A 25,085-nucleotide genomic window follows, 5' to 3' on the forward strand; every position below is an offset into this window, starting at 1 on the left:
AGCTGTGGAGGAATCATGGTGAGGGGTGTCCCCTCTCCACTTAGTGGGGGACCAAGGAAAAAGAGTCACAGCCACAGCAGGAAGGCATCTTCTAATTCTTCCTTTGTCCCCTCCTGCTAACTGAGAGTCCCTTACAAATCAGGCACAACAGTGACCCTGAACTAACAAGACCCCTGCCCTTGTGTCGCCTGCCGTCTGTTCACAGAGTCAGGCATTAAGTGAATGATCACCCAAGTAAATAATAAAATGACCATCGGAGATGTGACAAGTGCGCAGATTGGTGTCTCTTTCCTGGTCAGGAGGTTCTGCTGAAGGGACCCTTGAGTTGGCATCTGAGTACATACACATGGGCCCAGCAAAGTGAGGCAGAAGGAGAGCAATAGTGTTACAGGTGACATAAACGCACAGCGAGAAGCTCCTAGAATCCTTCAAGCAGGGGAGTGAATGGCGTGGTCACACCTCCTGTTGACAAGCTCACTGTGGCTGCTGTGGGAAGAATGAGTCAAGGGTGCGGAGGGAAGAGGAGCTGAGAGATCATTTGTAAAGCAATTGCAGGAGCTCAGGGGAGACCAGGGAATCGGTGGAGATCCTGATGAGGATCAATGCAGAGATCTGAAGGGTATTCATGAAGAAGAACTTAGTTTGGGATTGAGGACTGATAGAGAGGGGGAGTTCAAGAATAATCCCTGGTACCTTGTTTGACTCATTGTAAAGTGGATGTAAACTTTCTTACTTGTAAAACCCATCTACTTGTATTGGATCAACCACAGGGGAAGTTGGAAAATTTATTTTTCAGCTGGGCACAGTGGTGCATGCCCATAATCCCAGGGGCTCAGGAGGCTGAGGAAGGAGGATTGTGAATTTAAAGTCAGCCTCAGCAAAAGTGAGTCACTAAGCAACTCAGTGAGACCCTGTCTCTAAATAAAATACAAAATAATGCTGGGAATGTGGCAAAGTGGGCAAGTGCCCCTGAGTTTAATCCCCAGTACCACCACCCCCCCCCCCAAAAAAATGAGAAAGTTAATTTTTCTGCAAATTTTCAAAAAATAAAGATGTATGACAGGATGGTTTGGTGTACAGTCTTAGTTGAAAGAGACAGGTGGGAGAGATGACCTCCCTCAGCCCTCTCCAGCCCCATGGTCTGGTTACAAAATAAGTTGATAGAGTACTGCACAGAAAAAGCAATCTCTAAATCAGTGCTATTCTATAGAAAAAGCATGATCCAATACAAGCTGCAAAGGTAAGTGTATATTTTCTAGCAGCTACATTAAAAAAGTAAAAAGCAACAGATGAAATTAATCTGAATAATCAATTTTTATTTCACCCTATAATCCAAAAATATGATTTCAGCCTGCAATCAACAGAATAACTATTCATGAGGTACTTTCCTTTTTCTCCCTTTAAGTACTTTTTAAAAATTCAATGTGTCATCTATATGCTTAGCATGTCTCATTTCAGATGAGCCACATCTGATGTGCCAAAAGCCATGCATGGCTAGTGAGGACAGAACTGGGCAGCCCAGCTCTATACCCTCAAGTGGCCACACAAACCTGAAATCTACACGCAAAACAGTGGATTTGAAAAATAAGGAAGGCCTTAAATAGTGCCTCTTACATCTTAAAAGGGAATCCTTTCTGTTTATCAGCTGTGTGACTTTGAGGACATGTCCACCACTGCATGCCTCAGTTTACCACAAGGAAGTGTGGTGGGCTGGGTAGTGTATGCTCACCTCTTCAGTCCTGTCAATGGTTGATTCCAGGTTAACTTTAGAAAGTTCAAATGCCTTTCTTGCCCTTCTCTTCATCTTGTCATCGCTCCTGAAGTGACCTTTAGACCTGCAGATTGCTCCTCGATCTTCTATGATATTGCAAGTGTAGGTAACAGGCTAGTTCAATACTAAACGAACAACTCCCAGAGTGAGTTTCATTCCAAAGGAAAAAAAAAGGTGGATATTTTTAGGGAAATTTGAATACTGACTAGACATTCAAATGCTAAATGAGTCCATTGGGTTTTTTTTTTTTTTTTTTTGGTATGCTATAGTATTATGGCTAAGTTTTCAGAAGTCCTTAGGTTTAAGATATGCCTCCTGAAATCCATAGCTGCAGGTTATGCATCCACAAAGTCATCCAACCTCAGATTGAAAAATAATTCTGTTTAAAATCACATTTATGGTGAACGTGTGCAGATTTTTTTTCTTGTCATTATTCCCTAAACAATACAGTATAACAAGCATTTACATAGCATTTACATTGTGTTAGGTATTATAAGTAACCTAGAGATGATTTGGTGTGTACAGAAGGATATATGTGGGTTTTATGCAAATACTATCCCAGTTCATATGAGGTACTTGAGCACCCAGATTTTGATAGCTGGGGAGGTCCTGGAACCAGCCCCCTAGGAATGCAGAGGGACAACTCTATTTACAGATGAAACAATATGCTGTTGTGTATCTGCCTCCAAATCATTAAAATTGGGAGTGGGTAGGTAGGGATGAAATGAGATGGTCATGGATTGAAATTGGGTTGCGACATGGGTGTTCAATTATATTATTCTACTTTCACAGGTTGAATTTTCTATAATAAAACATTAAAAAAGGAAGAAGAATCTAGCTGGGTGCAGTGACACACACCTGTAATCCTAGCTTCTAGGGAGGCTGAGGATTGGGAGTTCAAAGCCAGCCTCAGCAACTTAGTAAGGCCCTAAACAACTCAGCAAGACTCTGTCTCTAAATAAAGTATAAAAAAGGCCTGGGGATGTTGCTCAGTGGTTAAGTGACCCTGAGTTCAATCCCTGATACCCATCGTTGTCATCATCATCATCTTCAGACTTACTTGGATTCTACTTCTGGATTTGAAAAGCTACCCTTAAATACTGTGTATACTTCACAGTGCAGATGAAAACTCCCTTGAACACTAGGAATATACACCTCTTATTTAATACTGCAGTAGAATGAAGCCCAGCCACATAATTCCCTTCGTAGCTTAAATGTCTCTGGTGGTTTCAGTGACTTTGCCCCCTCATCCATCCCTTTGGTACCATTTACATTAATATTCATAAATGAGGGTTTGTTGCCATTCAGGGAGAGCCCCCAGACTCCACCAGAGCCACACAGGTGCCCAGAGAGCTTGGCAAAAAATGTCATTGATTTGGCCAAAGCATGTTGCAGATACCAAAAAGTGCAGATACTTTACCCACAAACGTAAAGAATGCTACTTCCTTCTTGTGTTTTGGAGACAGCATGGTGCAGAGAGAGGTGGGGGGAACTCTCTGAGGAAGAAACTCAGAGGGATTGTGACTTCAAAGGCTAGGCAGCCCAGCGTCTGGGACCCACAAGAGGGTCATGTATAGGCCACTTGTCGCCCTGGGTTGCCTGGGCATTGTCTTAATTTCTTTCATAATGCTCTAAGTTCAGTGGAAGACTTCTCCCCTCTTCCTGTCCACCTTGTTCTCTTAAAAGTCCTATTGGATGAGGAGAATGGACTCTACCTCCAAATTGTTGCTTTCATTCTTTTTTTCTTTTCTTTTCTTTTCTTTTCTTTTTTTTTTTTTAGTGGTAGTTGCCTTAATTTTATTTGTTTATTTTTATGTGGTGCTGAGAATCGAACCCAGTGCCTCACACATGCAAGGCAAGTGCTCTGTCACTGAGCTACAGCCCCAGCCCCTCCCTCCCAATTCTTACCAAAGACATTGGGATGCTTGATTTCTCACCTAGAATTAAAGAACAGGCATTTATTTTTACCTCCAAAGGACAACTCTGGCTAATGTCTTTAAAACAGTGTCTACAAGGAAAGAACAGGACTCAGTCTGAGAATGTTTTCCTTTTGCATTTTCAACAGCCAAAGGAGTATTGAGTTTAGGGTACCAACATACGGCACAAATGTTAATTCTAAGGAAAATTTGGCACACTTGCACGCTAAACTGTGCTACTTTCTACACATGGGATACTTGGCTTCAGTGGTAGCAATACAATGCCAGATTTTCTTAAATGTCAGGCATTTTAAGAAATGGTTTCTCAGAATTTAAAATTACACAGAAAAAAAATAATAAATGCTACTGTGATGTTTCTAAATAAAAGAAATTCGAACCCCCAGGGAAAACAAGGTAACAGTTGACCAGAGTTCAAGGTGGACCGTTGATTGACTGTGGAACATAAGCAAAGTGCTGTTTCAATTTCTAAGTGATATGCTTTGCAATCCTGTCGTTCATTGGCCAGACAATAACCTGCAATGTGGGCTATCAGGTCCTTTGGGGTGGAAGGAGCAGAGACAGTCTGCCTTGACAATTCCCCCTGCCTGTTCAAAGAATTTACCTAGGCTTCCCATATCAGATGAGTAGGTGAGAATTATCTGGAGGAAAGACTTCTCCTGTGTCACAGCAAAGCCAGAGTTCGGTAGTCCTCGTGATCATTGTAGTCGGGTACAGAAACACATCAAGGCTGGAGCTCCATGCTTATTCTTACTGAATTTCCCTTGGCCCCTCTGGTCTATGAAGTTCACCACAAGTTCAGATCTGACTCTCTCGGCTTCCTGGACTCGTTTTCACCCACAGGCTCCTGGGGATCTTTTCTGGGTCATCATCTACATCATGATCAAAGACTCATCTCAAGATTGTTCTGTCTCTGATTGAGAGTCTGAATCCAGATTTACAGTTATTCTCTTTATCTCTGCAACAGAGGGAGAAGTCTAATGGTGTATTTCCCAGCGGCTTGATGAGTCAGCACGGGGGAGAAGGAAACTGGGAATGATACAAAGCGTGACAGGGACAGCTAGAGGAAAGGTCATCCAGCTGAGAGTTCAGACACTTGGGCTCTAGGACTTAAATATCTTACATCCTCCCTGTGCCTCTGTCAAAGGGAAACATTCTTTAAATCTGAACAAGAGGGTATCAGAAGTTCTTCCTCTTGCTTCTCACACTCCGTGATTAATTCTCAATTAAGCCTTTTCGTCTTCAGAGTATTCGTGGGATCTAAATGTAAACATGGGTATGGAAGTTTTTAAGAGTTGAGAATTATTTCAGTGTAAATTATCACAACATCTTGAAATGATTCTCCCATTAAACCTTGAGTTTTGGGGGTTTTTTAAAAATTTTTTTTTATTCCTCTTACAATGTTGGGTCAGGTTTAAGGGCTTACTTTTAATCTCAGGTGGAAGATGAAAGGAATCATAGAAAGAAAAATAAACACATTTAAAGAAATGAGTCACTTGAGTATAAATTAAGTTGACCTTTCTGGAAAATGATTTAGCAGTATGTATTAAGACCTAAAAAAAAAAAACCAAAAAAAAAAAAAACCCCTCAAATACTTTCTCTCCCTAATTCTATTTCTGGAGAATCTAATCAGAGAAAGTGAGAGAGACTCAACAAAGATTTATGAACAAAGCCGCCTACTGCAGTGTCATTTGTATAGTGCATACAGAAGCAGAGTAAATAGCATTGTAAAAGAAAAACATTGATGCATAGTAAAAGACTTTAAAGAAAAAAAAACAGAATATTAACACAGTTACTTCTGGGTTATTGATTACTTTAATTTTCTTCTTTAGATATTTCAGCATTAAATTTTACAATGGTAATGAATTTATATTATTTAAAGATCATTAAAATAAATTATGTAGAATTGTTCACTTTAATAGAATGTTGGTGCTAACGCATTTTGTCTTTTTAATATGTCTTAATCAATAGCCAGCTTATCTCAACTGCATTTATGGCTTTGCTTTTGCTCTTTTGCTTACCATGACTGTGCGGTATTTATATTATGGCTGCTACTTGCCATCACCCAGAGAGCTGAGTCACCTGTCAGTTTTAGGGTGTCCACATATGGTGCACACATACTCCTTCCTTGCATTTCTTACACCCTCTTCCTTCACATGAAGTCCACAAGATATAGAATGGTTCAGGGCTTGTTTCTTTCTAGCATCAGATACACCCAGGGTTACACTTCTAGTGTAGTTTGCTTAATCCTCCCTAAGAAGCTCTAAGGCAAGGACATCATTCGTGTTGAATTTCCCAATATTTTTCTACAAAATAGCTGTTTACTGTGAAAACTCAAAAGTTTTAGAAATTATAGGCAGTTCTGTAAGCCCTAGATTCAATTTGTTCATACTTTTATTATTGAGGAATAGATCAAAATGATTCACCCCTTACCAGCTGAGACTCTCAGTAGAAAGGTGTTTCATTATTTATATATTTAATCATTCAAATTAGTTCCATTGCAGGTCAGCCTCACCATTTCTTCAGTCAGCAAAAAATAAGATGAAAACTTGAAGGGGCCATTTCCTAAATGTACCTTTGAATGATGTCATTAGATGTACCATTTTTATAAGAAAGCCAGAGATGGTTTATGATCTAATAGAATCAACTCGTTGCTTATGAAGGAGGGGGAGGGGGAGAAAGGAGGGAGAGAGAGACATTGATGGAAATCAACCAGCACCAACTCACTTTGGACTACTCAAAAAGTGTCAAGGAACAGAACATGAGAAAGTACTTCGAAATGAGAAAGTACCCAGAATCTTCTTCTAGAGTCAGCCTTACAGCATGTAGGCTGGCAGAACAAGTCTGCCAGTATTTTAATTGGCTTTTTTTTTACCATCTCATCAATTCGTCACCTAATTCTTACTTAATTTAGATCCAACCATTTCTGCACACTTTTACATTGATTTTGAAAATGTCCTTCACACTTTGGTTTTAGTCTCTACTCACAAAGTGTCGTTTGCATTAGGGTGATTTTATTTCACAAATGAAATTTTCTCTTGGGTGATTTTTGCCTTAGATGAGCCTTGGGCTTTGTGCATCTCATTCCAGGCATTGTTGCATAACAAATCTGTGAGACTCCTTGCACCTTCCTCTTAAATACATTAGTTTTTCTCCATTTGTTGAAATTCTCAGAGTTAAAATCTTGGTTATATTTGTGTGGGTTGTTTTGATAAATTTTAAATCTGAAACCATGCCCTCTACTCAGCTAAACTGTCTCAGGAAGGTGCATGTTTATATAGAGAGATTCTGTGTGCATACACAAACTCTGGGACACACATACACATACACACACACACACACACACACACACACAGGCATGTGAAGATACAGTCCTATATTTTTGGCCTAATCATTTCTATTACTAGTGATTCTATGATAACTGAGTACCTGGCATTGCTTGAAATTAACCCAAAAAGTATTTTCAAAAATTTATCATTACTGTTGTTCTTGTGTATTGCCTTTGATGGTTTTGTCCAATTTTCCACTAGTGACTTTCATGATTGACTTATTCAAGCTCTTAGATATCAAATAATATTAATTACAGTCATGTATTACTTAACAATGGCGATGTTTTGAGAAAGGGATGGTTGGTTGATTTTGTCATATTGCGTATATCACAGAGTATGCTTACACAGACCTGAATGACTGTATCACCAGGCAATATAACCTTGTGTAAACAATGTCATATATGTATATGGTCCATCATTGACCTGAGTATGATAGGTTTAAGGCAAGGGTACACTAAAGCCCACTCCACCAAAGAGCTGGAACTTCAAACTTTGAACAAAAGCTGGATCATATTTCCTACTACATTGTTGTTGAACCAGTTGGGCAGGAGTCAGACCTGGGACACAGGGTTGGATTTACATTCATCCTAATGAGGAGGAGCCCTTTTAAAACTGGAAGAATAGAAATAGGAAATGAGGTCTTGGAGGAAGGTAGCCGTCGTGGCAATGGCAATGAAACTTATGAGTCTTTAAAAGGATTATTTATGTGACTAGAAACTGATTGACTTCTGTAATCTCTTCCAAACTCTTCAGCTTTGGGATGATTTTAGGCGATTTAGGGAGCCAGTTTCTCCCAAACATAAATAATTTGAATGATTCAGTGGAGGAGATCCCATGGGATGGGTGAGCCCTTTCCGGAGCCAGCCACAATGGTATAAAGTGAAAGTCCTGGCTCACTGCTCCTGTGATCTGGTTCCTGACAGGTGGCACCTGACTTCATATCACACAGAATGTTTTCCCCCTTTGCAGAGACTTTCCACATACTTTCCACATTTGATTATCCAAGCAATGGTGTAAAGTGAGAAGAGCGTCCCAGAGTTTCCTATTCTTTTTACGGAGTAGAGACAAAAAGAATCTCAGATTAAACTAACTTTCCAAACTCACTTAGCAACTGAGTTGAAAAGCAAGGTGAAGTGTGCAGTTCATCTAAAGGGGCTGTGTGGCCTAAGCCAAGGTATACAGCAAAGAAACTGCCCATTTGGCCACTTAAACTCTCACGTTCAGCAAGAAGTAACTTCATTTCCTTTTTTTTTTTTTTTTTGGTGGTACTGGGTATTGAACCCAGGGGCTCTTAACCTTGGAGCTATATCCGCAAACATTTTTTTAATTTTTTTTAATTTATCTTTTATTTGTTCAACTTAGTTGTACATGACAGCAAAATGCATTTCAATTCTCTGGTTGTACACAGTGTATAGAGATGCACCATTTGTGCAATCATACATGTACCTAGGGTATAATGAAGTCCATCTCACTCCAGGCACAGTGGTGCAAGCCTATAATCCCAGTGATTTGGGAGGCTGAGAAATGAGAATGAATCCCAAGTTCAAAGCCAGCTTCAGCAACTTAGTGAGGCCCTAAGCAACTTAATGAGAACCTGTCTCAGAATAAAAGATACAAAGGGCTGGGGTTGTGGCTCAGTGGTTAAGAGCCCTTGTGTTCAATCCCTGGTACCCACAAAATAAATGAATAAATATTTTTAAAAATTAAAGACAAATAAAAAGGGCTGAGGATGTAGCTTAGTATTGCCTAGCATATACAAGGCCCTGATTCCCAGCATGACAAAAAATGTATACATATATTTTGAGACAAGTCTCAATAAATTGCCCAGGCTGGCTTTAACTTGTGATTCTTCTTGCCTTAGCCTTCCAGAATGGATTATAGGCATGCACCACTATGCCTGGCGGTTCCATGTGGTTTTGACTGCCACGTTGAAGTTTACATAGAAGGAGTAACATAGACATAACCCTGACACTGAGCAGACGCTGCCTAAACCTAACTCCTCTTCACTGTCTTGCTCACAAACTCCCGAGAACTAACATGGCTTAGAAATTTTCCTCTAAAGGCCCTTGTGTGGTTGTATAATCGTATTCAAACAAATGCCCTTTCCTATCCTAGCATTTACAGTGTAACTGGCATTGAGAAATATGAGTTATTGTTAAAAAAGAAAACCCTCAATTATTAACCCAGTCAGCCATTATATAAGTGGGCTTGGTGAGAGTTCACAATAGTTCATGTGTAAATGTAAAAGATTGCTTATTGAAATAAGATTCCAGCCACAGACCTGCGGGCCAAATCCAGCCCACTACCTGATTTGTAAACAAGTTTTACTAGAACTAAGGCACTCCAGCTGGCTTATGCCGTGACTCTGCTACTTCCATTACCGTGGCAGGATTGAATAGTCTCAACCATGGGCCTCACAAAGCCAGAAATATTTGCTGCCTGACCCTTTACAGTGAGAGTCTGCCAGTCCCTGGCTAAGACCTGCTACTTCCAGGTGGTGTGACCTTAGAAAGGTCATTTTTATTCATTGTGCCTCAGATTCCTTATCTATAAGATAGGCCTGATAATAGTACTGATTAAATGAGGTAATTCATATAAAAATCATGCATATGGTAAATCCTCAGTTAACCGTAGCTATCTTGATTATTGGTAATATTATTGATTGATGGCAAAGCTCTTTGGGTAAAACATTTACCCTGGCCCAGGTCCCTCAGCCCCACAGATATCAGTGGCATCCTTCCCTGCCACAATCATGTTTTCCTAAGATCAGCCATTTCAATGCCATTAGCTCAATTTCCAGGACATTCAAAGCATATTCTACCATTCCTCCATTCTGAGGAAGACATTTGGATCCATGTCATTGAATATTTTCCAATAGTCTGTGTACCCTATCTGGAGAGGGGGAACTGAGTGAGGCATTTTGTGGGAATTAAATGTCAAGAGTACCAGCTGCTTCTTTCTAAAAATATAAGCTAGATATTCCAAAAGGTGTGAACCATCAATCAAAGAATAAGGAAAGATTTCGCATTTAGTTGTTTGTTGTTAGAGAATTTTTAAAAAAAATTTTTTTAAGGAAATGATTTGACAAATGGCATGGAAAGCCATTGAAAGAGTTGAAAAATAAAATAGCAGTCTCCCTTAGCCTCCTATAGATGGTGGGAAATGCTTTCTCAACGTACAGAAGTCTCATCCTGTAGTCCATTCTGTACATGGAGGTGATTTCCAAGAGAGAAGTGAAAAGGAAAAAAAAAATCCCACAGCCCAACCTTTCAGAAGGATCCTAGTCATGCAGAGAAACCTTCTCCTGCCCTCTTCCTCATTGTCAAGTTTGGCAGGTTAGAAGAGCCATCCCCTTGGGGGACAAATCCCATCCCAGCTTCTTACTAGATGGCTGGACACGGCCTTGGTGTGGGCAGGCATCTGCAAGGAGGAAAAGGGATGGGCATCTATCTCAAGTTCAAGACTCATGTCACTTATAATGCAAATAGTGCACTTGTGCCTACTACCACCACCATCAGGGGATAGCATGACCTGTTCAGTATGCTTTTTTTTGGGGGGGGGATTATCAGACACCTCCCGCACCCCTGCTACCTCAAATGGTTGTTGCTTCATTAGTTCAGCTTAGCAAGAGAAAAATATTCTCCTTGCCCTCACACCCCAACCGTAATGGCCTGGATGGGTGGTGGAATGGGAGAGATGACTGAAAGTCACAGGGCTCCTTCCAGCACAGTGCCTCCTCTGCAGCCCTGACCCATGCACACTTCCCTTATTGCATAAGCAATGCCATTTGCATTCAACAGAATTTATTGAGCATCTCCCTTCAGGGGTTCCCAGCCTTGGATGACTGTGAAAATCACCTACATCAATGTCTGTGCCTCAGCCCTAAGGTCTGTGGAGGAGCCAGGGCATTGCATTTTTAGGAAGGAGGTGCGTTGTACAGTTTGAACTTCCCAAGTGATTATAACCAGTTGAGACTTACTGTGCCAGACTTTCTTCTAGGGTGATAAAACACTGAACACAGGTCAGATGCCTGTTCTCATGGAACTTATGGTCTAGTGGGGGCAGCTAATAAATACAGAACTGACAAAGATACCTTTCTGATAAGTCTACAAGGAAAATAAAATGAAGGGCTATGAAAGAGAAAGCTGGTGGGTGGGGAGACTCATAAGTTGACAGTGAGTTCAGAGCGCCGTGTTCAGGATGGTGAGCCTTCTTGTGATTCCTGAGCCCAGATTCTGCAGGCGGATGGACCCTGATTAGGCAGAATAGCCCAGGTTGCCCACTGGGACAGGAAGCTACCAGGTATCCCTTACCCTCAGCAACTTGGTTCTAGAATGCCCCTAATTCCCTCTTAACCACTATTAAATGAATAGAAAATAGGGCACATCTTGAATAATCCTTTTTTTTTTGAAAAAAAATTATGTTTCTTCCATTAATGAGAACTTCTTTGATCACCCCACTTGGAAGTAACAGCCTATTGTCAGCATGATGTATTGAATACAATTTCTGACTTACATTGTGATAATACCAAAAGCAAATTGAACCATCCTTATGTACAGGCACTCTGCAGGATAATTAGTTCATTTCCATTGCTGAGGTGCACATTATGAGCCCAGTTTCATAAATGAGGAAGCCAACTCTGAAACATTGAGAACTTGGAATATGACTTTGCTTTTTAGACCTTTTGGATCTCTTCCAACTGGGAGAATTTATGAGCCTTTGATCTTTCATTGTTTTCCCCAACTAGATAGAAGCTCCTCCAGGAAGGCATCCATTTTATACATCATTGCCAAACACTCCACTCTCTCCCACCTGCCAGGGACCTTGCTCTTGGAAGGTAATAAACACAGCAGTGGTCAGTCAGTCTGTGAAGGCTGCCCGCCTGAAGCCTCACGGTCACTCCTGAGCCCCTGAGGACTCTAGGGAGGTTTTCAGGCCTTGGGTTTCAGAGTTGCTATTCACCAGTTCCTTTGTGTGTGAGCAAAGATAGTAACTTCAGGCTTTTTCCTCAAGACCCCTGGGGGAGTCCTCAGCAAGCAATGTTGGGATTCCTCAGAGGAACCCCAAAGCACAGGCATTTACCAATGGGTTCTGTGGGTGTTTGTACTTTGGAAAGAAAAATTCAAAAGCAATTGTTTTATGCCATCTGCCTTTTTTTCTAATTAAAATTTTAAAAATTGATATTAAAACACCAATTAAAGAGTCATTGCAAATTCTAGACTAGGGATCATTATTCAATAAGGCAGCCTTAGAAGTCCAGGTAAAGAGGATTCTGTAGGTAAGGAGATGGGAGATTCTACACAGAAAAAGAAATCCAGGTAAGGTACTATAAATCTCTGGAACAGTCTATTTTGTTGTAACACACACACACACACACACACACACACACACACACACTCACACATGCATACACACACATACACACATACACACACAGAATATGGTAATTGGGATAAAAGATGGTGTACTATAGCTATGAGTGTGTGCGTGCGTGGGTGTGTGCGTGTATGTGAGACAGGAAGAAAGTGAGGCTATGTCTATGGTGATACATCATTGAATAAAACTAATGCAGAAATGTGAGAAGTTACCATAATCTAAGGGGAAATACAAACACTGTGCAAAACATAGGTTCTGTGATTATTACAATTTAATTGAAGGGTAATTAAATCTTCAGAGATTTAAGTAGAGGTACATTGTCTCCTCTTTCCTTTCTTTCTTTGCATTCTGCAGAGGAATGGTGTAGCCCTATGAGACCTTCCATGGGCTCACCAATGTTGGCCTGCCCTAACTCTGTGCACAAACCTGACAGCCCTCAGCCTTTCAACTGGCCTTTGTAGGGCTTATAAGACAGGATGCCAGAGTCCCAATCTCAGATCCTCTTCATATGGAAAACCCAGATTGGAGGGATTGGAGGTCGATCTTCAGCACCAACAAATGTTCTGTAAACAATGTGCAAATTCAACATAATGCTCACAGCAATAAATAACCCACAGCGATTTCAGTGTCAAAATTTCTCCACATAACAAATTAATTCATTCTGATTCTGAGCTGGCAACCAACAGTAATATTAATTTACCAGATGGAGATACAACCTAAATTCATATGTGCTTCTAACGCATCAAACAAATCTGTTTTAAAAGCAGATATGGCAATGCATGATAAGAGAATCACAACCAAGCAATGGCAACCTGTATAATGCAAGGTGCAAAGGAAGGTAGGAAGTAAGAATGGCAATGCTGCAGAAAAAAACAAACATGAAATAATCAGAGTGCAGTACAGGGGAAAACATGTTCAATCTAGGGCTCAGTAGGGTGATGCAACAGGAGTTGAAAGAAGAGAGAGAGAATTGGGCATGGAGTAGGGAGAAAAGGCTTCTGCAAGAATTTGAAGTTCAGCATGGAAAAATAGGGTGGGTCAATGAAAAGAATATTCCTGAATGGTTAACCAGTCTAAACAGAGATATAGAGGTAGGATTAGTTTGCTCAATGTAGAGAATGGTGAAAGGCTGGTCTGAGAGCTGTTGAGAGGATTTTTAGAGAGAAGGGAATAGAATTAGACTTGATTATAAAGAACTTGGAAAGTCAGAAGAGGAGTTTGCATTTGATTTGCTCTGCGTTAGGAAGGCCTTGGGGATAACCTCAAACTGTAGAACTCTGAATGCATTTGCTTAACTGACTAAAGAGTTCATCTTCTCAAACAGCTGAAAGACCGACACCAGTGGGCACAAGGGTCCCACACTGGATCTTGCCCTCTTTCTTGGTGGGAAGCATTGCCATTAAGCTTGTTGCTCATGGTCTTAATATGGCTGTTCTCCAGCCTCATACCTACATCCCAGGCAGAAAGAAGATAGGAAAGGAGACGATGGGTGAACTTTGCATAAGGAATAAATGCAAAAGCTTCCTTTGAAATCCTTATCAGTCTTTGGTTTGTGTCTCAGTGACCAGAATTGTGGCACAAGGCAGCCCCTTATTGAAAGGGTGTCTGGGAAGACTAGTGATTTTCTTAGGTACATTGTCATCACAAGCAAAATCAGAGTTCTGTTTCTTAAGGCAAAAGGAGAAGTGGACACTCGAGCAGCAAGCAGCAATCTCTACACACTATAGTGTAGGTTCCTGAACAGAGTTACCTCAGAGAAAGTGATGACTTTTTAAAAAATGGATTTGGCTTTGGTATACAAGGGATTCAGAAGGAAGGAGAAGCTTCCAGAAGGATAAATGGAAGTCGTTGAAAGCAATCTAGGAGGAAGTGGTGAGCATTTGGACTAGAGTCCTGGATATGATAATGGAGAGAAAAAGAGAAGCTAGGAGTTATTTCCAAGGAAAAATGAAAACAATTTTAACTTTACAATGAATGGTCAAAGTGAATGATTAACTTCCTGGCCCTTTTCTTTTTAGTTTTATACATAAAATTAACATTTGGGGAAGATGGAAGGGTACTTATTAGTGTTTATTATTAAAGAAAACATCAAGAATCAGAGACATGTTGGGGCAATAACAAATCCTGGAAGGTTATTACATTTTAACATAAAAAGCACCTGATGGGTAGGAAAGGGCTGAGTTGGTTTCCAAGTCAGGGGATTCTTATAGGAATATGCTTCTTCTTGGGAACATGAACTTATTTTTCCAGGGATATCTTCTAAACATGACAGACTATTAGAATACATCTAAGCTTAAAAAGCAAAATGAGGCCTGGGGATGGAAATCATGGTGGAGCACTTGTCTAGCACGCCCAAGGCCCCGCCTCCATCTTCAGCACCATAAAAAGAAAGAAAGAAAGAAAAATGAATTCGTTCTGAAAATCACTTACATTCCTTTTCATGACTAATCCTAAATAATGCAAGCATTCTGCATATTTGTTCGAATGGGGACAAAAAGGGAAGAATAAAAAGGAAGGAATTCCACAGAACTTTTTTTTTGTGGTGGGGGGGGCGGCAGTTATTTGGTAGTTATTGTAAAAGAAAAGAATAAAAATTTCTTAAGACTAGAAAATTGTTGCAATCCAAAAATCTTTTCTAAATGTTATTAAATAGCAGTCATGGCACAAGACAGTGTATTTACAGAAAGGTTTAGGAAAAGCTCCCAGCCTAAAGTGGATCCCAGCATGTGGGAGGCAGCTCATTACAGTACCCCATGAGGAAGTTACCTCAAGGGTGTGGACATAGACTGTGGGAGCTGAGAGGAAGAAGGGACTAGATCCATCTGAGGGCTTCAGCTTTTTGACATTTCAGGGTCCTACCATGACACAAATGGGATTGGACTTTTAGCCAGAAAGAGTTATTAAGCAACTCAACCACTTTAGGGCACGGGGAAAGGAGGTGACATTGCCAGAGAGCCAAGGATCTCACCTTGACACCTCCCAGAGCTCCTTCTCAACACTGGGGAAGGAGTCAAGGAGAAACTCAGGGATGCTTAATGGAGAAAATGGATTAGTGGTATTTGCAGTGTGTGATTTTGTAATTACTCTGAATCTTTATACCGGCTCATCTTTATCTGAACTTTCAAGGTTGAGTGTAGTTTATTTTTTTATACACCTGGCTTCCTCAATTCAGTTAATCCAAGGTCACCCCTAATTTGCAAGTCACAAAACTCTTCCTCTATCGTCCAGAAAACACTGATAGTGAAGCTAGAACATGGTGTCAAATGGGGGAAATTCTTCTCTCCTCCCTTATATCCACAGGTATTCATTCCTTCATCCTCTTCACATTGTTCTGACATTTTAATGATAAAAAAGAGAAGAGGAATATTTTGAAAGAAAACAGTTTCATGTGTCAGTCAAAAAAAAATGTAGTTCTGCTTCTTTTTCTCTCATATTTAGTAAATCAAGCCACCAGATCAAGATTCTTCTATTGTGGCCCCTACCACACTTTTCTCCACATCTGGTTGTCAGTTTCTCCCACCAGATGCTGAGTTTCTTGAGCCTTGTGTTTGGCTGACGTGACACTGTCTTCCTGGCACCCAGCATAGTGCAGGCACGAGAGGCACCCAAAGTGGCATGCTGAGGGAATGTTCCTCACAGTCTGAATCTCTGCTGTGATTTATTCTTATTCCCTGAAGATATAAATAAGCCTGGGTCAGAAAGCTGTGTTCCCAAGGTGTAAACCAGGGTGAAATTTGCCTGGGACATCCCAAAAACTTCAGGCAGAAAAATCAAGTTGTCCAATAAAATGTTTTGAGGGAACTCTTCAGAGCTCCAAAGGAAGGTTATCCCTGGTCTAATTTCACCTGAGTGTTTGCTAACAAAAGCCAGTATACATTTTTATGTTTATTTTTTAGTGCAAGTGTTTTAATAGCTACGTCAGTCCCAGAATATAAAATATAAGTTGGGAAAATCCACAAGCAGAAGTCTCCTTTCCACCTAGGGAACCGCACAACTCCAAGGGCACCTTTCTATTGCTTGTGAAGTTGCTAACTGGACTCCCAAGCCTTCTTCCCCCAAGCTGCATGGTCCTTCTCTCTGGAGACAACCAGGCTCTTGAGAGATGAGCTATGTATACATATACATGAGAGGAGGACGTATATTTTATAAGTGTAGCTATATTTTCTAAGAATGAGTTTAGTAAATAGAATTCACAGGAAAACAATCAATATGAAGCAGGTAAATGAGGAGGCCTTGAAATAAAAAGTGTAAGTAGGGGTGAAAAAAGTATCCAAATGAAGATGATCATTCATCTGAAGACAGAAATACAGCAGGAATTCAAACCATACATAAAGAAAGGGAAGGGCCACACATCCATGTACCCATTAGGATGGGCCTCCTAAAGCTAATGGTAATTTGCATGGAGTGCCACAGGGAACCTGCAGCTGTTGCCCAAGTGGGACAGTCATGGTGGTCTCTCCTCCTGGATACTATTGGAGGGAACTTGGGAATGTTCCATGTTCCATGGTGACACTCTCTCAGAGGCTCAGCAGCATTTGACCACTGTCACGTTGGCTTCCAGAAGCCTCCCACATTCCTTTATATTATTTCAGTGAAACAGGACATTCCACCTTTCAGTTCAAAGAATACAACACACATTGGCCAAGGATCCTGAGCCAAGATGAAAGAGGGGTTGTACTCTCTGATATAGCACTACCCCAGTCACTGCCACGCCTGGGCTAAGCAACCTTCCTCATCAGCGATGTCCTTGACAGTTAATTTGTGTGAGGTTGACTTGGGTGGATTGGGACAGAATAAATTTACCAGTTAGTCCTTCCTTCAGGAAACACCAACATTCTGCCTGAGATCAAGGAGCTAGAATATGGTATTTGTCAAGTAAATTCCCAAAGTAATTATTGATTCCCAACCATATATAAAGCACCAGCAAAGTTTCTGACTTTCTAACCATATTAGGTTAGAAATGTAGTCTCCCCAGGCACCCAGAGCAGTAGCTAACAGCACAGGACCCTGCCAATGAGGGGAACATCAAAGAAACATGACAGACTTCGGAGAAGTCAGGGATTTGCTTCCAGCTGCGGTGGAAAGGAAGGTTTCACCTTGAAGATTTCATAAAGCTCCCACTAGGGGAGGTTCTTTCCACCTGCAGAATCTTGCAGCAGTCTGGCTGCTATATCTAAGGCAAGGTTTTAAAGAAATAAGACGGCAGGCTGCTCAGGTAGGCCCCTGAGGAGAGAAGAGCCTGGTGGGTGGAAGGACTCAGCACTGGCCTGTGAGTTTCAAGATTCACAAACAAGTTCCATTTTTATAGGAAATTCAATCAGTCAGGTTTAGGGGAAATGATGCCCAAGAGCCATCTATGGACCTGAATATCCATACCAATCTATTTTTTTTACAAAGAGGTAAGAACATATTTTCTAATGACCAAAATGATCTTGTCTACCAATGGCAGACTACTTTACAATTCAAAGAATGGTGGAGTGATTAGAGGAGACTGTTTACTGAGCTTGCAATCAGGGACAAATATTAGAAGACCCAAAGAGTTAATACAACATCCCACAATACTCTTGCTGAATAGAGTACAAACACACACACACACACACACACACACACACATACACAATGCTGATATCTGTCATATTTAAACTCTCCCAATTGAAATGAATAGGAATTCATACCATCAAATTCCTATAACCCCTCCATACCCCTCTTTATATACCATATACACATTATTGGACGTGTTCCACAGATATGAACTGGTTACAGGAGTCTTGTCATCTTGGCTATTGTTGAACATTTCTCAAATTTCTTAGTTACTCTTTTAGTAATTATGTGCAGAGTAGCATTTTGGGGTATATTTCTTTTATATTTTAAATTTACATTCAGTATAATTCCTTATTTGAGTTGTGTGAGCTTTGACAAATACAGAGGTGTGTAACCACCACCACCATAAATATACAAAACATTTCTATTATCTTCTTACCCATAAAAAAAGTACTGTCTTGAGTTTCAGTTTTAAATAGGTTCTTTTTAGATAGTGGAATGAATTGGACATAACTTTCCTATGTTCATATATGAATACATGACCAGTGAAACTCCACATGGAGCGATTAGAGGAGACTGTTTACTGACTGTTGTACAACCACAAGAATGGGATCCTAATTAGAATAAGTTATACTCCATGTATGTATAATACGTCAAAATACATTCTACTGTCATGTTTATCTAAAAAGAACAAATTTTTTAAAAGATAAAAGAGGTTCTTTTTGAAAGATGACCAACTTCATCAGTTACATTGTTCTGAACATATCTGCTTATGAAAGGTCATAGTTTTTTAGCCTGATCTCCAATATGGTGCCATTTCAGAGATGGACAAGATGAATTGGTATATTTGCTTAGCTAAGAATAAGCATTTTTATATGTACTTAGCTAAGAATGAGTATATCAAGTTTATCTGATCTACGAACATAAAACGAAATTTTTAAAAAATCAAGGCATAGTCTAAGGACAACTTCCCCCAGAGAAAGCTAGAAGCAAATTCTAGCACTCCAGTTAGAATGCTAGCAGGAGACATATTAGCTCTGAGGGCTGGGAAGAGAACTGCTAAGTCATATCTCCAGTGCATTTCCTTCCTTTCAATGGTCCACGAGGACAGAGATAACCCCAACAGGCCAGCAGCTGCTCTGGGGCTCAAGTCATTGTACTCATTCCAGCTTTTCAGAAAGTCACCTTAGAAGAATAACCTATCTTTCCTAAATGGAAGCCACATGCACTTTAAGGTATGCAAGTAAGGAGTAGAACCAACTGTTGTTTTTTTATTAAGAGCTTCTTTTTAAAAAAATGTAAAAAAGTGATGTGTATCCACGCTCATTCAGGACATTTTAAACATTATGAAACTCAACTCAACATTATGTTATGACTTAGTTGTATTTTGGAACTTTTGGAAAAATTAATTATGTGAATTCAATTGGCTATTTGGTGAACAAGTCTCATCACCAAATAATATATTCTTGTCACCTATAGGACTCAGCCCATACCATGGGCTGACAGGTTACTTTTTATAACAGGATAGGAAGAATTGAGGTTTGTAAAATAAATGGGAGCAAGGTCATTCATAATAGCCCTGTAGTCTGGCTACCAGGTATCTACCAGGTACCTCTTCTTGACTCTCCCACTGACCCATGGAATGACAAGGCAGGACATCCATTTCTTTAAGACCGTATCACTCAATCTGCCAGCTACGTATGGAGACCCTTCTATTCCTGCCAATATCCAGAATTTAAGACTCAAAAATTACTTGCCAAATACCTAAAGATGCAAAACAAGTACAACCACATATATATTAGGACGATTATTTTAAGCATTAGAACATTTAATTTTGTTTCAAAGTCTCCAGCTACAACATGGATTCAGAAGGAACCGAGTTAGCTATTAAAATCCGACTCCAAAGAAGCCTTATAACAAGGTTGCTTTTACGAACAGGGAGAAGATCAGTCAGTCTGTACCCTCCCCTCCTGCTCCTTGCTGTCCTCTCAGGCTTCTCACTTTGTTCTTCTTAGTGCTGCTTCATATCCTCAGTTTTTCCTTATCCTCACCTCCCTCTCTGCTGAGGACAGAGCTCCAGGGTAAACCACATAATGAACCACCATGCTCAAGTTAAAAAGGAAGCAGAGCCTCCTAAAATGCAACATTTTCCTATAAAACATTGGAAAACTTCAAGGAATGAAGAGCACAATTTCTTTCTTTCATGTGAGGGTGAATATTCCTTGGTGAATTTCAGGATGAAGAGAAATCAATGTCATGGAGCAGAGATAAATCTGCCCCTGGCATGCTGACTCACTGTGGCTCTTCTAATAGCATTTACTGGAATGACCTTCAGTTCAAATGAAAACCATGAAATACCAGTAATTTTATCTGGGGAATATTTATATTTTGGCGCAGTAGGTGAATTCCTAATTAAAGGGCATTATTAGAGGCAGGTTCCCCTCAAAACTAAACGTGGTTTCATCTAAGTTAGGTTTTGTATTTCTGATCAGTCTTTTTGGTTGAAACAAAAAATTTTTTTTTTGGATTTAAAAAAATTCATTCTTTTCTTATTTCCTCATAACTAACTCCCATAAGTAATATCTGTTAAGGAAGACATTGTGAATTCCAGATAGCTCTAACACAGATCAACCCAATATTTTCTCCCTTGAACTATTTGTTTTCTGATTTATGGTCTATTGGGTTTAGTGGTTGCAAGTTCAACATAGGAGGCCAGGGACTTTAGAACATTCTCTGACCACAGCAATGAAAAATGTATGATTCTTCTTTTCTTGCCTTCATTAGCACAAAGGGTAGACTAGGTTCCTTCTTGAATGTATGGTGATCACCATTCCCACTCTTGATTCAGGAGTCTTTCTATTTTCTACTGCTTTTTGGTCTCTTCAGGAATCTTTTCTGAGTTAGAGAACTTTGTGGCATTCATTGAAAGACTCCCTGGCATTAGTGTAGCCAGGATTTAGGGCTCACCCTGCATCTGAAAGGGAGTTGGAGAATGGCATCTTTAGAAACCAAGGTGCAACAGTTCACACAGGGTCTCTGAATCAGGTACTTCCCAATAACTACCCCAGAATTTATGAGGGTACTGATGATCTGATTGGGGTCATACCAAAAGTCATCTGCAGTCTAAATTATGCAAGAGAAAATTGTACATTTTAAGATTACATATGGGGACTTTCAAAACAGGAACTATTCGTTTCTTTTCTCATTCCAAAGCTGTTTTTTGAGCACTTACTTTGAGTCAGGCACACTCTGGGGGACTGGAGACACAGCAGTGAACAAAACAGACCCGGCACCTATCCTCACAGACCACTAGGGATTGCTTTGCCATGGTTAATCCAGCACTGTCCCAGTGTCTGAGACTCTGGGTTTCACAAAGAAGGCCTCCCATCCCGAGATTGGGGCAATTCTTCAATTTCTCACATACTGGCTGATATAGCTCACAGGAGCATCTGATCCCTTTAGCTTCAACTCCCCATTCCCTAGTCTGATATTAATGTCGGCAAGAAGATGTCTTCATTATAGGGAAGGAGGCTTGGAGAAAGAATGGGGCTAATTGCCTCCAGAATTAATATATTCATTGGCCTCTTTGGGTATGTTTACCTCTATTGCTATGACAATACCAACTTAGGGTAAATGGGTAAAGTCTTAGCTTTGAATTTGCAAAGCAGAGGCTCGGATGCTGTCCATGATGACCAACAGCTTTGAATTGGAAAACACAGATGACATCAGTCGGTGTCCACCTGCTGATTACTGACCCAATTCTCTTCTCTTTCTTACCCCTCAAAGGCACCACAAAGTCTAGTATTCAATACACTTTCTCATGCCACTTGATTTTAAATTTCCAACAACCTTTGGTGAAATCCAAACTCCCATTTTACAGATGAGAATACCAGACCTCAAAATTAATTTGCTCAATTTCTCAAAGCTGCTAACCGAAGCCAATATTTAAGCCCAGGCCCTCTGGCTCCAAACCCATGCTCTTTCTACTATCCCACAGCTGTCTACTTCTAAAATTTCAGTTCTTCTTTCTCTTTGTACATTGTTTCAACACAGCCTGGTGGGAAACTGTCATATAATCTGCTGGTTTTCTCCAGAGCTCTGGAATCAGCTATAGGCAACCAAGGGCTTAAAGCTACTCCTCTCCCACCTGCAGGCTCTGCCCTCCAGGTTGTGGGTCTCCCAATCACATCCTTGTCCCCAAGCCTCTCTTGCTTCCTGAACAGGAATCCTGTGGCTGTCATGAATGCTTAAAGATCTATTTTTAGAAATCAAAGGGAACACACCAAGGTTTCTAGGAGTCTATTAATATCTTATCTGAGGACACCCAGAATTTTAACTTGATTGATTTCAAGGTAAGTTACTCCAGAGAAAGATAAAGTTTCCTTACTTTTCTTTTCAACAGTCACCATCCCCAGTATAGGTTTCTTTTCTGGGTTTTGTTGTTGTTGTTGTTCTCCCTCTAGGGCTTCTCCTTATTACCTGATGCTCAAAGTCAGGGATATTAATAGCTAGCAGCAGCCACAGTTGATTTCTCTCCAAGAAGGCCAAGGGGGAAGCAGCACTAGTTCTCCTTGACCTCCTCTTGTGATTGGCAATGCTCCTTAAGATCATCGGCAGGGAGGGACTGCTGTTTTAAAGATCTGTGCAAATGTCAATCAGTGGATTCCATGCTTTTTCAAGCCTGCTGGAGATAGCAACTTCATTCTAGGGCACTCAGACTACTACTTCAGGCTTAAGAGAATCATCATACACACAAGACAGAAAATGGAAACTGAAAATTAATTTTATAACATTTAAATAAGTAAGAAATTAGAATGCACACATGTAGTCTCTGTACTTGGGGATGTAACTTCGCCACTTACATTACACACACACACATACACACACACACACATACCATATCTCTGCTCAACAATGTTTCTTTGCCTTAATAGGTCAATGATGATAATATAAAAATATAAACACCAAAAATAAACATGCTTTTGAGATAGCATTTAATATATGTTAAAAGAAATCAATTAGTTAATCATGTCATAACTGAAAACAAAAATATTAAACAAGGCAAAAATAATGGTATAAGCTGAAATACCTTTTGTTTCAAAATCAGTGATAAGATTACTTTCCAAGTAGGTAGCTTTCCAGTATAATATACAGCACATGATATAAAGATACTACACATCATTAGCCACGAATTTTTAGTATCCTCTTAAGAATAAAATACACAAAAAACTTGTTAAGTTCTGTCCCATGTTCTAACATGAACCCTTTTCACTAATCCTCAAATCAAACTCTCTAATACAGTCTAGAAATTATTGTTTCTTTTCATCAGATCAGAATAAAACAGAGAAGCAGCTTGCTTTTGAATGTCTGGGCTGTTACAATGAGAGCCACTTACCACCAGGAAGAGTCTTTACATTCGGAACAGACTTTTCATAAAAGGAACCTATCTCCAAAGGGGTTAGAAAATCAACTGCAGCTAAAACAAAATTTCATAGAAAAGATCTGCCATTTTCCCTCATATTCAACAGGCATGTTCAGCCCTGTCTGAAAGCCAATGATTTTTATAGATGACACAAGCTCTTGGACCAGGTCCCCCGCTCTATAACTTGGTGTTAACTCAGGGATCAGCATCTGTTGCACTGCAAGCCAAGAGACCATCTAATAAACATGGGACACCATCAAGGCCCCTCTGCTGTCCCTGCCCACCTGCCTGTCCCTTCTGACAGTATTAGTACCTCAACTCTCAACTGAACACCCACCATGTCTCTCTGGGTCTCCTGAAGCTAGGCATTTTCTTTTCTTACTGCCCTCATCACTTCCTGCAGTTGCCTGAGGCTATAGTGGTAAAAGACCTTGCTTTGTGGTAAGAAGTTTAGGAGGAAGCAATTTTCCCATTTGCTGGACACACAAGCTCATGCCCTTAATTACTGAGCCCCAACCTAAGGAAAGAACAATAGCCCAGGGTCATCTTATCACTCACATAATCACAAAATAAATATTAATTGACATTATTTTTTAGGATTCTGACCAATTCAGAACAGTTGTTAATAATGCCCAAATATTCACATAAAAAGAACTTGTATTTTTTCCTCAATTGGACTATTTGTTCATGAATTTGGTAATCAAATTATTAAAAGGCCCAATTTGCTTTAATTGCACTACAGTTCTTAAACCTCTCAAAAGACAGATAAGCAATTTGGGAATAACTGGATACTTATGAAAACTACATGTGTCTCACTAAGGACTACAGAAATCACAGGAAGCCATTGGCCCTCTCCCTGTAGGACCCCAACCTGCACTGCCTGGTTTTCAGCCATTCCAAGGGACCAGAGCCCTGCATCACTCCAGGACAGTCTCTAGATCAGGCCTTACTCCTGGCCAGGATGACTGATTACATGGACATCTCTGATGAGCCACGGAGACCCATCAAACTAAGGGATCCTGGGGAGAAAAGACCGTCCCTGGGAAGGTGGAGTCAGTCGCTAGTTCATTCCATTAGTGTCCTTGTGAAGAAGACAGGAAAATGGCAGAGAGATCTGTGAAAGGAAACATGGCCCCTGGTCCAAACTTTGGCCTGACACTCTTTCAAATGTGCCTGGCATGATCACCTGGATGCAATAACTGGCCCAGAAGGAGAAATGTCAGGGACCATAAGAGTCACCAAAGGCTGCCCTTTACTTTGACATCTGCATGAAGGGAGAAACCCAAATACAAGTTTAGACTCATAACCTTGGAATTTTCCCTTGGAGAGTGCTTCCAGTGGAAGATTAGAACACATATGTTGTCAAAATGACTTTATACCCCAGGTTGCCCCAAATGCTTTTCTTAAGCATGTCCATCTCATCTGCTCCATATTCCTCAGCAGCACACCTTGCTGGGGGCGGGGGGAGACTCCAAAATATTAGATCTGAGTTCAGCATTATAGTCCCTTCTCCAGTGTGCCCTTGAATAACCCCACCCCCTAGAAGCAAAGGTCCAAGTAAAGGAGTAGTACTGAAAAGGCATTCCCTTAAGGAAGAAACCATCCTTAGATAAACACATTTAAATCATTAGTAGTAGTAGATGCAATTACATCTCAGACTGAAAAGCTGCTGCAGAACCTGTCCCAGTCTGACTCCTCCACGGAGTAACTGT

At 40.4% G+C, this 25,085-nt stretch overlaps 1 protein-coding gene across 1 annotated transcript in view; it reads left to right on the plus strand.

The window, feature by feature from the left end:
* The window catches only part of Znf366 (zinc finger protein 366), a 66,031-nt gene that overhangs the window by 18,705 nt on the left and 22,241 nt on the right, over positions 1-25,085 (plus strand). The window lies entirely within an intron of this gene.

This window comes from Ictidomys tridecemlineatus, chromosome 1, assembly GCF_052094955.1.
Source record: "Ictidomys tridecemlineatus isolate mIctTri1 chromosome 1, mIctTri1.hap1, whole genome shotgun sequence".
NCBI lineage: Eukaryota > Metazoa > Chordata > Mammalia > Rodentia > Sciuridae > Ictidomys > Ictidomys tridecemlineatus.